At 36.9% G+C, this 14,321-nt stretch overlaps 1 pseudogene across 1 annotated transcript in view; it reads left to right on the top strand.

Moving 5' to 3' along the window:
• Positions 1-13,922, top strand: part of LOC309653626 (ELKS/Rab6-interacting/CAST family member 1-like) — a 176,968-nt pseudogene extending 163,046 nt beyond the window's left edge. The window contains exons 13-14 of the transcript XR_014268837.1: positions 11,625-11,758; positions 12,529-13,922. The product of XR_014268837.1 is annotated as an ELKS/Rab6-interacting/CAST family member 1-like (transcript). The remainder of the gene's footprint in view (positions 1-11,624; positions 11,759-12,528) is intronic.
• The last annotated feature ends 399 nt before the right edge of the window (positions 13,923-14,321 follow it).

Genomic DNA, 14,321 nt, shown 5'->3' with positions numbered 1-14,321 from the left:
ATCCTCTGTGACCATCTCTGTCTTTTAACTGGTGTATTTATACCATTGGTATTTAAAATGATTATTGATATCATTGGATTAATACCTACCATATTTGTTACTGTTTCATATTTATTGCCAGTGTTCTTTGTTCCTTTTTTACATTCCACTCTTTTTCTGCCATTTCTCGGTTTAATCAAGCATTTTATATGATTCACTTTTCTCTTCCTTGAAAATCCAGACACGATGCACTGGTGAAATTCACTGCAGTACATAGTCCTTTAGAGATGTGGTGTTATAGAAGCATTGCATAGTCTTATGATTAGGTCTCAGTCTTATAATGAGCATGTGCTCCTCAGCTATGAATGTCACAAGTGCCTCTCAGTATTTTCCCTCACCTTAGGTGAAACACAGTGGCCGGCAGGGCTCACGGTAGGATATTTCCCTTCCCCCAGGTCAGTTAGGCTCTGACAAAACCCCATAGGTTAGGCCTCTGGTAAAACAGTTTCTCCTGAGGGCAGGCCTTATGAAGAACAGCAGAATGCTCTGGTGTATTTCAAAATTGCTCCTTTCACCCTCCCTCTGCCAGAATTCCAAGGGGATTTTCCTTTGACCTTCACCTGGTAGAGCTCAAGAGACAAAAGTCGCAAAAGGATAGGGGCTTCCCTGGAGTTTTTACCTCACAGACTTTTCCACACAAGCCTCCAGCAATCCTTCAAATATAGTTCAGGTTTTCCTACCTCACCATTGCTTTCCACAGAGATTTCTGCTCTTGGGTTTCTGTTCCGGTAAGTTGTTATTCTCTGTATCTGCCATCTGCCTCTCCAGTTTTGGGCACGGTGATTTTTCCTGTGACCTCACTTCTCTAATGAATCTAAGAAGAATTGTTGATTTTTCAGTGTGTCCAGATATTTACCTGTTAGGACAGAGTGGCAACTTCCAAGCTCCTTCCTTGCTGGACTCAAAACTAGAAGTCTCATAAGTTTTTTACAGTGGAATAAAACATGTTAATTTTCAATACTTCTAATGTTTTAGGTTGCACTGTACTAACTAAATACAAGATTTACTAATTTTTTTAAGTCTATCTATAACTTTATAACAAACAAGAAAGTTTCTAGTGTTTTTGTCAGAAAGATTTTAAGGTCATAGAACAATAATATTTTCCCCATCAATCACTGAGATCAACTTTGCACAGTTCAGCTTCTGTGATCATTTTTATAGCTCCACAGTGAAGACAGCCTGTACTTTATTTACCCTATATTTTATTTCTCACATATACATGGGTTCCTATTCTGCTTTAATAATCTACTGATGTACTGTTACAGCGTATTAGAGTCTTTTAAACTACTGAAATTTGGAGTGTGTTTTGGTATTGGATATGGACATTTCTTTCCTCATTCCAACTTTATCCTACTTGAAAAAATCTGCTTTATGGTGATAAATCCCTCTTGATCATAATGACTTTTTAAAAATATGTTGCTGGAATCTATTTGCTAATATTACTTAGAACTTAAGATCTTCAAAGAAATGTGCTTCTCGTTACTTTTTGGGTAAATTTTCCATATCTGATTTTTGTATTAGGACTCTTCTAATTTTTTAATACATTGGAAAATAACTGATGTCTTTCTAAGGTGTATATCTTTGATTATATTTTCTAATTTCATAAAGCTAATTGTATTCTCTACTCAAAACAGGAGTAAATAATGGCTGCATATAACTAATCAGTAATCAGCCATTTTGTCCAGATTTTCAAATGTGTTGGTATAAAGCTGCCATAGTATTCTTTCGTGATTAAAAAAAAAAAATTCTCTCTGTGTTATAGCTAGTCCCATCTCGATCATATTTGCCAAATATTGCTTATTTTATTGGTCTTTCTAAAGAACAAGCTTTTGGTTTTATTTGCCAAGTTTACTGTTTTTCTTCTCTATTTTTGACTTTTCTCTTGATTAATTTTGTCCTTCCACTCTTTTGGATTTACCTTTTTCTTCTTCTACGTCTACTGTCCAATGCCTGTAGCTTCAAGAGCCATTTTCAACAACTCAACCAGCTCTGCCAGCTGTGTCACGCCCACTTCATCATATGCCATTAGAACTTAATCTCATACACTGGGTGAAGACTCAGCAGCCTTATTTTGCTTTCAAAGTTGTTCTATGGCCTTGGATCCTTCTTCTTCTCCTAAATTACCACTATCGTCAGGGAAAATTCTAATGGGCCTAGAATTCTAGGCTTGCCTTTCCTCCAGTTTCATAATAAAAGAAAAAAACATTTCCACCCTTTTTTTGATGTTGATCGAAAATTTAGCAGCACTTCTTTGCACTGTATTCAAATCCCGAAATATAAGCAAGCCTTCATGCACACAGGCTCACTGAAATGTCATAATTTTAAACTATGTATGACCTTGAACAGTGACCTTTCCAAATACTCCACACTCTTCCTAGGTGTTCAGAGTTTTTCATTCCTACATCTTTTACACATGGTCGATTTGTGTCGTAAGTTCTTCCTCCCTCCCACTTCTGAGTGTATATCCAAAGGAAACATCATCATTTTTGAAGAGATATCTGTACTCCCACATTCACTGTAGCATTAGTCACAAGAGCCAAGGTATGGAAACAACCTAAGTGTCCATAGTAGATTAATGGATAAAGGAAATATGGTATATATATATATACAATGGAATATTATTCAACCTTAAAAAAGAAGAAAATCCTGTCATTTAAGTCAACATGGATAAAACTGGAGGACACTATGCTAAGGGAAATAAGACAAAGACAAATAGTGCATGATGTCACTTATATGTGGACTCTAAAAAAACAAGGAAATAAATCAGCTCTTCCCTCCCTGGACATTTTCCTCAGCAGAATCTAGCAGCCTCTACTATGAGTCTTATCTTTTTTTTTATTGTTTGTACCAGATCACAACCCCAGGGAACCTATGTATTTTACCAATGTATATCTAGATTATAGTTTACCATTGTTCTTTTTCTTTGTAATTCATTCCTTCCACCTCTGGCATCAGAACCTCATTTTTCCTTTGGAGGAGTCCTTGTGATTCAGGTAGGCTGTGTGTCTCCTCCCTAGGCTGTGTGACTTGGGGTTGGCTAGACACAGTGTTTTGTGTATACTCTATATGTCCTAAGTACTTATTTCTCTGTTTTCCATCATTTTCCCTCCAAATTTTAGTGTAGTTATTTTTTAACTGACATTTGTAATCCTTTCTTTTGTTTGACTAAGGTACTGTTCAACCGATCTTCTGAGTGCTTAATTTCAGCTTTTTTAATTCTAGAAGTTTCTTTTGGTTGCATTTCACAAATACTTTTTGCTTAAATTGTATATGTTGTCCTTTTTTTAATACATTAATCATAATTTTAAATAATAGTTTCATTGATATATAATTTACTTTCCATATTATTTAAAGTGCACAATTTAATGTCTTATGCATCTACCACCACCATCAATTTTAGAACTTTCATCCACCCCCCAAAAGAAAAAGAATCTATTATAAGTCACTCACTCCCCCATATCTCCAAACCCTAGGCAGCCACTAATATCCTTTGTCTCTACAGATTTGTCTAGACTGGACATTGCATACAAATGGAATCATACGATTACTTAGCATGTTTTCAAAGTTCATGCATGTTGTAGCATGTATCAGTACTTGATTTCTTTTTATGGCTGAATAATAATAGTCCATGGTGTGGATATTACTATGTTTCATTTATCCATTCACAGTAAATGGCCATTTGGGTTACTTCCACTTTGGGGCTCGTATGAATAATGCTGCTGTGGTTGGGTTTACGTGCAAGTTTTGTATGCAGGTCTAGATTAGTTTTTTAAATTAACAGACTATTTCGGAGCAGTTTCTGGTTTACAGAAAAATTAAGCAGAAAGGACAGAGTTCTCATACTTCCTTACCTCTCAACCCAGTTTCCCCGATTATTAACATCTTACATTAGCGTAATACATTTGTTATAGTTAATGAACCAATATTGATACATTATTACTAACTAATGTCCATGCTTTACTTTAGACCTCACTCTTTGTTTTGTACATTTTATGATTTTTGACAAACGTGCAATAACCTGTATCCACCATTACAGAACCATACACAGGAGTTTCTCTGCCTTTAAAATTCCGGGCTTCACCCATCCTTTTCTCCCTCCCCACAACCTCTGGCAACCACTGATCTTTTGACTGTCTCCACACTTTTGCCTTTTCCTAAATTTCATACAGCAATCATATAATATGCACGTAAGCCTTTGCAGATTGGCTTTTTTTCACTTAGCAATATGCATTTAAGCTTCTTCCATGTCTTTTCATGGCTTCATAGCCTTTTCTTTTTAGCGCTGAATGCTATTCCTTTGTACGGATATACCACAGTTTGTTTATCCATTCACCTATTGAAAAACACCTTGGTTGATTTCAGGTTTTGGCAATTATGAAAGAAACTGTTATAAACATCCATGTGCAGGTTTTTATGCGGACATAACTTTTCCGTTCCTATGGGTAAATACCAAAGAGCATGATTACTAGATCACTGTATGGTAAAAGTATGTTTAGTTCTGTAAGAAACTGCCAAGTATCCTGCTAGCAACAAATGAGAATTCCAGTTGTTCTGCATCGTCAACAACTTTGGGATTTCAGTATTTGGATTTTAGCCATTTGAATAGGTGTGTAGTGGTATCTCACTATTGTTCTAATTTAAAATTCCCTGATGACATGGAATGTGTAGCATCTTTTCATATGCTTATTTGCCATGTGTCTATTTTCTTTGTTTAATCATAGTTGTTTTGTTTTGTTTTTTAACCGCCTACTAACTCTTGTCCTCCTGTGTCTATTTACATTGTCCTTTTTTTTTTTTTTTTTTGAGCTTTTAATCATTTAGTCTTTTTCCTGGTATGTCCAATTATTTTTTATATTAAAATTGGGCTTAACTTATTTTAGGAAACTATTAAGATACCTCCACATCCTGGATACTGTTATCGTTCTCTTGAAAAGATTTCCTTTTGCCCATGGCAGACAGTTCCTATAGGGACTGGTAACCTTAGTCCATTCTCAGTTTGAGCGCATTCAAAGCTGTTTTTCAGTCTGTGTGAAGGTTGCTCTATTTCTGTCTTGTCCTTCCTCTACGGGTGTTGCCCTTTGGGATTACCATGTGAAAGTTTGGATTCTCCCTATTCCCAACTACCCTTATATTTGTTAGGCTTTAAATGTAATGGTTCCCCCAGCCCTGTGAGACTAAGGATACGTGTAGCCTGTCATTCCATTAGTTGTTGCTTTTAGCTTGAGCTCTTGCCGTTTGGCTTCTGTGGTTAGAGTCTTTTGAACTCCTTGGCTTTTCAGTTCCTACGCTGTATGAGTTGAATCAGCAAATGCCCCAAGGAGAAAAGCTGCACCAAATGTCAAGCTTGCGTCTGTGTTTCCCTTCTCTCCAGAACTTGGCCCACATGTCTCAGTGTCTCTCGAACATTCGGATGCCGGCGAACAGATGTTTTCTTACTTTATCCAGGTTTTCTAAAATTTCTTTAGACTTCACCTGATCTTACGTTATTACTGAACTATCATCTCAATTATCCCTAGGAAGAAAATTTACAATTTTATGTTTTATTTTTTAATTTTCTATATTAACTCAGTTTCTGTAGAGACCTTTTACCTGATTGTTCAGTCTAGTTCCTGTGTTACCAGTAAGATGGAGATAGGTGGAGGCTAAGAATATTGGGGGGAAAATCACTGATGAATGATAGGTCTCGTTCTTTTTGTTTTTCCTCTCCTTATTTACTCTGGCAGCCTACATTTGCCCTTCTTGATTTGACCCAGTTGCCCAAATAAGCAACCCACTCTGGCAAAGACGTGACTTTACTCTCATAAATGTCTGCATGTTAGGATTAGCTAGATGATGAACACCATGCCAAAGTTCTTTGTGTGACCAGTCAGAATGGCCATCATCAAAAAATCTATAAACAATAAATGCTGGAGTGGGTGTGGAGAAAAGGGAACTCTCTTGCACTGTTGGTGGGAATGTACACTGATACAGCCACTATGGAGTACAGTATGGAGGTTCCTTAAAAAACGAAAAATAGAACTACTGTACGACCCAGCAATCCCACTACTGGGCATATACCCTAAAAAAACCATAATTCGAAAAGAGACATGTACCACCATGTTCATTGCAGCACTATTTACAATCGCCAGGACATGGAAGCAACCTAAGTGTCCATCGACAGATGAATGATAAAGAAGATGTGGCACATATATACAGTGGAATATTCCTCAGCCATAAGAAGAAATGAAATTGAGTTACTTACAGTGAGGTGGATGGACCTAGAGTCTGTCATACAGAGTGAAGTAAGTCAGAAAGAGAAAAACAAATACTGTATGCTAACACATATATATGGAACCTAAAAAAAAAAAAAAAAAAAAAATTGTTCTGAAGAACCTAGGGGCAGGACAGGAATAAAGATGCAGACGTAGAGAATGGACTTGAGGAGATAGGGAGGTGGAAGGGTAAGCTAGGATGAAGTGACAGAGTGGCTTGGACATATATACACTACCAAATATAAAACAGATACTAGTGGGAAGCAGCCACATAGCACAGGGAGATCAGCTCGGTGCTTTGTGACCACCTAGAGGGGTGGGGTAGGGAGGGTGGGAGGGAGATGCAAGAGGGAGGAGATATGGGGATATATGTATATGTATAGCTGATTCACTTTGTTATAAAGCAGAAACCAAGTCACCATTGTAAAGCAATTATACTCCAATAAAAATGTTTAAAAAAATGTTAGAGAGTAAAAAAAATTCAAAAGAATTGGCCACACTCCTCCAACAGATTCTCTAACATTCAGCAGAAGAGAATTCACCCTGAATCTGGTTTATGAGTAAAAGACAAGTCAACTTTAAAGTGGATCACAGATGACAACATTTCTTTTCCATGTGCCTGCTTTGGAGCCATATTTCTGCTGACCACTCAAAAACTTCCTCTTGAGTATGCTGTGATATATTAGAACCAGGAATAAGGGCTGTTAGTGCCGGAAGGGTCAGCAGGTGGTCTGCCATTTAATTCACATATCCTTTCTGCGCCAGACTCTTTTAAGATCATTGAGTTAGCCTAAGAATTTTGAAGCTGTGGAATTCAAGACAGTACATTACAATATGCCAATATTACTATTCTCCTGCTCTGACATTCTCCACTGATGGACAGATGAAGGAGAAGGAAGGGCAGTCACCAGTAACTGAGAGTAAATGAAACTGGAATATTATAATTCAGTATCATTTGAGTGACTGAATTGGCTGGCAGAGTGTTCTCCAGTGAAGGGTGAGGAAAGATTAATTCTGCACATGACACCACTACTGTATTTATACAAGTCTACGGGGACAGTTGTTTGCCTTGAATTGCTCTCTTCATTCATTTCGGTCAGACAGTTGTGTTGATTGATTTTCCTTTCTGATGTATGAAATGGCTGTTTGACTGAATTTACCATTTAATTTCCACTAATGCACTGTAAAAACAATACATTAGTCAAATTGGATTGGCAGGTATGAAAATGTTTACCCCAGAACTAGACAGAAATATAATATTGCCTTCTACAGAAATGTAAGTCATATGCCCTGGATTTGGGGGAAATGTTCCAATTTTAACTATTTTGCCACTTTTCAAACATGTAGGGTCACTGATCCCATAGTAAAAATAAGATCTGTGAAGTCCAGATAAAAATAGTTTTGTGTCACCCTGACAATCACATAACACAAAAGAAAAAACTATTATGAGATAAATTTTACTGAGTTTCATACTTATCAAGAGGTGTTTCTATGTTAAACTTCTGAGTCTTATTCTACAAGTTCTTTAGGAACAAACACTTCAAATATATTCATAGAAAACCCTCTTTATTTATAATTTCATTCTTCCAATATTTATAGTTACTATGACAGGCCATTTCTCCATGTCCCATCCCATGATTCTCTGCTCCCATTGAACATTTGGAAATTGGTGGCATGAGCAGGAAAGTGAAGCAGTTTTTGAGATTATTGAATAATGTTGACGTTATAAAGACTGCTTTCTTCCACAGTTGACAAACTTATTGTGGTACCGATGGTTGGATACTACTCTTAGAGATGAAAAAGGTCTTAAGGAATCTTCCATATTCCATTCACCAATCTGTGTTCTTGTTCAAAGCAAAATTAATTCCTTTCAAAATTCACATATTAGCTTAATAATAATTTTTAATCTTAAAATAATCTATCTGTGAGAATGGGAATTTTTGGTGGGAAAAAGTGACAGAAGATGGGACAAGAAGAGAATTCATAGAAAGACAAAACAGAATTTTTTAAATGGTGGGTACAAACTTCTGTTTCCAACTATATCAGTTTACCTTAGGAAAACATACTAGAAAGGCCAGATAAATCATAAGCAACATTTGACTGTGAGCGTTAGAAAGCTACTGAGGTAGCCATGACCTAGAAGAGTAAAATAGAGAAAGAAACTCACTGAAGTGAGAACAATATTGTGCACATGCTTTTCTAGTCCAGTCATTTAGAAACTACCGATGAAGAGCAAAAGTCTGAGAAACCAAATGTGACTCCTAAGAGGCAGAAAAGCCAGTAGATCTTAGGACAATGTCATAGGACTAAGGAAACCAGAGTTGGAATTGAGAAAAAACAAGGCAGCTAGAATTTTAAGGACCAAAATCACAGAGAGAGTAAAGATTCAGAGAACTGAGCTGGATTCAGCAACAGTGTTCCCTTGCAGTAGTTTCCATGTATAAGTAGGTAGACAAGGCAAGATGCTAAGAAGTCAAACAAAAGCTAACTGAAGTCAAAGCAAAGACTTAGTTGGCTCATAATGCTGAAGAGACAAAACGGGGGTTCAGAACCTATGAAAGATTTCTGGCCCAGTGGAAAACTAATGATATGAACTAGGACATTGGAAGTCTGTACATATGTGTGTGTGTGTGTGTGTGTGTGTGTGTCTGTGTGTTAGGAAGGTTGATGCAACGTCTACATTGAACCTGATAAAGAAGGAAAATGAGTATGAAGTTGGTCCAGTGACTGAGGTGATCATCCCCTCTGCTCCCTACCTAAGAATAGGAAATTCTCTCCTCAAGAAAATACAGTTGACCCCTTGAACAATGTAGGGGTTAGAGACGCTGACTCCCTGTGCAGTCAAAAATCCACATATAACTTTATGGTCGGCCCTTCTTATCTGTGGTTCTGAATCTGAGGATTCAACCAACCACAGATCATGTACTACTGTATTACTTATGGAAAAAAAATCCATGTATAAGTGGATCTGTGCAGTTCAAACCCAGGTTGTTCAAAGGGCAACTGTAATGTCATTCAGATTCTCTACAACTTGTCATATCCCAAGTCTGGTATTCATTCACTGAAGAACCACCAAGACTACCAAGAAAAGGAGAATTAAATGAATGAAAAACAAAACAGAATCAGAATCATAGATGACCTAAACATTAAAGTTCATACATATTTTGGTAAATGTTATCAAGTTCAAGAAAATAGATGACAAGGTGGAGAATTTAACTTGACAACCAGAAAGTAGAAACTGATTGAAGTTGAACTGATAGAAATAAAAATTATACGAAGTTTAAAACTCGGTAGTGGATTGGACACAGGTAAAGAGAGGTAAGTGAACTGGAAGATAGAGTAGTAAAAATATTAAGACTAAAGCATGGGAAACGAAAAGAATAAGAAGTACACAAAAGCGCATTTGAGACATATGGGCCACAGGAAACATTTTTATCATATGTGTAAACTGGAGTCCAAAGAAAAAAGGAGAGAGAGATTGGGATGAAAACAATATTTCAGAAATAACAGCTGAGAGTTCTCTAAAACTAAAAAGAATATATGGAGCCATACATTCAATAAGCACTAAAAAAAATGCAACAAGAATAAATACAAAGAAAACCACACCTAAGATCACCACAGTACAATTCATGAATAACAAAGAAAAACATGACATCTTAAAAGCAGCCCCAGGAAAAAGAGAGAGATTCCTTTCAAAGGAACAACAGGATTAAGATTACAGCTTACTTCTCAACGAAACTGATTGGATACTAGAAAATAATGGAATAACATTTTTAAGTGCTAAAGAAAAGAGCTGCCCATTGGGAATTCTAGACGCAGAGAAAATGTTGTTTGGAAGGAAAGATGAAATAAGGAAATTTGCAGACAAACAAAATTTAGAAAATATGTTCTCATCAGAACCGACTGAATTAAATTATAAATGGAGACCCGCAGGCAGAAGGAAGGTTATCACAGATGAAAATAAGGACTTTATAAAGAATTATGTATAACAGAAAGGATAAATAAGTGGATAAACCTAAATAAAATCTAACTGCACAAAAGAGTAATAATAAAATATATCAAAAATTAGAATGCATTAAAAACAAATGGAAGAGGAAAAAAGTAGTCAGAAATTTAAGATCTCAGCATTGCTTGAGAAGCAGTAAAAAAGCTAATAAGTCATGGTACATGTGTAACTGCTACTTATGTAAAAATAACAAGCTAATACAAGGGAAAATGGAATTTGAAGAAATCTAAAAGGAAGAAAGAAGAGCAAAAGGAACATAACAAGGTGGGACAAATAGTAAACAAGGAGTAAACGGTCTATAAGAAAATACATTAACTGTAAATACTCAAAGGACAAGGATTATTGGAACAAACAAAAAACCTAATTCTGTGCCACTTACAAGAGACAAGAGTCAGACTGTAAATTAAAGGATTCAAAAATTATGTCATAACAACAATAAATACAATTGAAGATTTTTTAATGTTAACACAGATTTGAAAGCCAAAATTATCACTGGCGATAAGGCAGGATAATAAAACCCACTGTTACTTTACAAGGAATATATTATATATCTAAACTTCAATGCAGTATATGAAGGGAAATTCCAAAAAACTAAGTCGAAATAGAAAAATCTAAATTACCTAGATCAGTAACATAGAACCACAACAACAAATCAGCAGGTGATAGAAGATCTGAATACCATCATTAAAAACTCTGGCCTAAATTTACATAAAACCCTGCACCAACAATGATGGAATATATATATTACGCAGAAATTTTTAGGTGCACGTGGCACATTTATAAAACTGACTATATGCTGGTTATAAAACAAGACTCCGAATAAGCAAGAAATTAAAAAATATATAACCAATATTTTACCAAATAGTTGGATATTAAAAACATACTTCTGATCATTATGTAGGTCAAAGATAAAGTTGCAATGGGAATTAGAATTTTATTAATTGAATGATAATGAAAATATGCCATAACAAAATCTGTGGGTCGCAAATAAAGCTGTGGTCACAGAGAAGTTTATGTATTCAAATTATGTTCTCTAAATGTAAGAGGGAAAGGAATAAAGCAACTAGAAGATAACCTGTCACCCTGAGGTAGGCAGCTCCTGAACTGTACCTGGTAGGGAAGGCAGGGCAGAACTTCAGAAGGCCAGCTGAGAGCACGGTGAACACCATGTCAGGAGCAGTCTCCAAGAAAGAGCATTTAATGTACAAAAGGATGACTAAAATATATTTAAGAGCTAGCACCCTGACTCCTCTTAAGGATGACTTACGTTGCTGGGGAAAAAATAAGAAGTGCTCAATGTAGAAGGTGAATAACTTTGTAATTCCCAGGAAAATCTTGGTACCAGGACCGCAGAATGAAGAACTTGGAGTCCCCGTGGCTAATCCAGCGGAGGGAAAAGGAGAAACACAGACGGGAGAGAAAATAAAGGGAACCCTTGGTGCTGCTGCAGGCCCAAGTCCAGGTATGTGCTCTCTCTCTCCACATCTTAAATAAAAGCCACCATGTTCCTCAGTCTTTCAGGTACTTAGAATTTCTCTTTAGAACCTGAAAATGGGGTCAGGTTTCCTGTCTGCATTGCTACGGTACAAAATAGAGGCAGGATGCTTGAAATAGTTCTCCATCTGGCAGAGGAGGCCTTGAAGCTGTGAGCCACTCACTGGGAACCAGCAGGACATGAAGGATTCTTGAGCAGATCTAAAGCTACTGGGAGGCCTTTCAGGAGTTAAATCCCATAGTAAATACTGTACCTTCAATGGCCCCTTCTCCCTCTCTGTCCAGTCTTCCTCCACTCGCGTGGGGGCCCAAAGGGGTTAAATGAGCACTCTTTGACTTGTACTTGGTGGTCCCAGAACTTGACTTGGGCTTGGAGACTTCCATGAAAAGTCTGCCTTCCATCTGCTGGCTTGCGTTTCTTGGTCTCTCTGCTCCAGGCTAATTCCTTCAACCTGCTTTTTCTATTTCTGCCAATACTCCCCCTCTCCAGACCTTCCTAATGCTCTTCTGGGGCGGGAGGAGGCTTACTGAGGGCAATGTGTATTTCTAGAGGGAGAGGTGACCACATGACTTCACAGTGCTCGTCCCCTTGATTATTCAGTTTCTGTCTGGATTAGTCGTGGGTGTTTGTGCACCCCAGCCTCACCCCCAGGAGGCTTTAGAACACTGTCCTTATCTCAGCACTGAGCCTCTCTCTAGCCTCCTTCCCTCTCTCTCCTTACCCACCTTTACCCACAGACTCGCAGGCTTTCTGGACCTCTGAGGAACAGAAGCACTTCACAGAACCTCTGCTACAGAACCAAACATATTGAAATGACTCTTTACGAAGATATTGAAACAACAGGAAAAGAATACATGACGATTGTTTCTCCTGAGGGTTCAATTACCTAGGGGGCCTTTAGCAAACTTTGATTGATACATCTAACCCTTCCTTCCTTGGCAATAGTTGATCACACTGTGAGGAAAACAAATTAGAGAATGGAAAAATAATATTTGGATTTCAACGAAATAATAAAAATGCAGGGAGTATCTTTGACTTTTGCAAGGTGAGAAGAGAGTTTACATTTTGATTATTTGATGGCAGGAATCCCTTTTAAAACAGGGCCAGTCTGCATGATGCATTTAAAAATCAACCTTTTCAAATATAGCCATAACCCCCACAAGATTTCTTGATTTCTCTGGGGTCAGATAAACCATCACATATCACAGTGGTGCCCTGTACATGAAAGTGATAAACATAATCTGGAAGCACAGCAGTGGCTAAAAATATGGAGCTGGCAGCCATTCGCTGAAATGATTTTTTGCTTTTAATTCATTGCATAAAATGCTCATGTCCAAATTCAGGCAGGTAGATCTTACCAACCATCAAGAGCTTCAACCCTGCTAACAGTTAAGTATGCACTTTTAAACCCTACTTTGACTGCTCCAGAAACTTACTGGGTTTCTTCAATGCCTCTGTTACTATTTCCTTTGTGTCATTTTGTTTTTCTTTCAAAACATAGCTGTGTGACCTTGGGGAAGTTATATTATTTCCTTGAGACTTGGTTGCCTTCTCTGTGAATATCTGGGTATAATTTTAGTATTGCTCAATAGACTTTTCAGTGATAATGAAAACATTCTATATCTGTACCATGCAATGCAGTACTCAGTAGCTACATGGAGCTAGTAAACATCTTTGAAATATGGCAAATGCAATTGAGGAACTGAATTTTTAATCTTATTTTTAAATTTGTTTAAATATAAATAATGCCATGTGGCTAGCATCTGTTGACAGTACAGATCTACATAATATTTTAAGGACACTCTCCACTCAAAAACTCTACCATTCATTAACTCAACCTAAATATTTTTGCCCTGTGACAAACAGAAAATAATTTATGCTTCCCTTGAAATTATCTGTCAAGACCTTTATCAGTTTGGGGTCATTCTATTCTTAAAATTGACTTGGCTTTATGAAACTTTAATAATGTTGGAGTTTCCTGCCCTTGGTACCACCTTTGTGATGATGGGAAATATTGTGGATGATCAAGGACCATTTCAAGAGATCATGGAGAGAAACCTCCTCCTGGATTTAATTTCATTATGAGGATGTCAAAATGCTGAATTACTTAAAATAAAACCCATACCGTTTTTATGCTAAGTTATATTCTACATGTAGCTGGAAAAATGTTAAAAATATTTTTAAAGAACTGCACATCTATTTTTGAAGCTGATTTGGCTGTTCAAGGCTTGCTAGCACTTTATCCATCTCAGTACTATTTCACTTAGTAAACAAATGCAGTTGCCATAATTGCTGCATATGTGTCTGTGTGTGTTCCCTTCTAGGTTATATGTTTCTGAAGTTGGAAACTATACTTATATCACAGCCCCTATGTAGAACACAATATCCATTGCTAATTCAGATTGTGTTTTAAGATATGAGACAAAATTTAAGACTTTTATTATAGTCATAAACATCTAGCAAACCAACCAGAAAATAAAAGCTAATTTTCAATTGGTTGGCCAAGAACAAAAAAGAGAGGAATATCTAG

This window comes from Balaenoptera physalus, assembly GCF_965194825.1.
Source record: "Balaenoptera physalus genome assembly, contig: HAP1_SCAFFOLD_717, whole genome shotgun sequence".
NCBI lineage: Eukaryota > Metazoa > Chordata > Mammalia > Artiodactyla > Balaenopteridae > Balaenoptera > Balaenoptera physalus.
The sequence above is the reverse complement of the archived record's forward strand: the minus strand, read 5'-3'. Positions and strand labels throughout refer to the sequence as shown.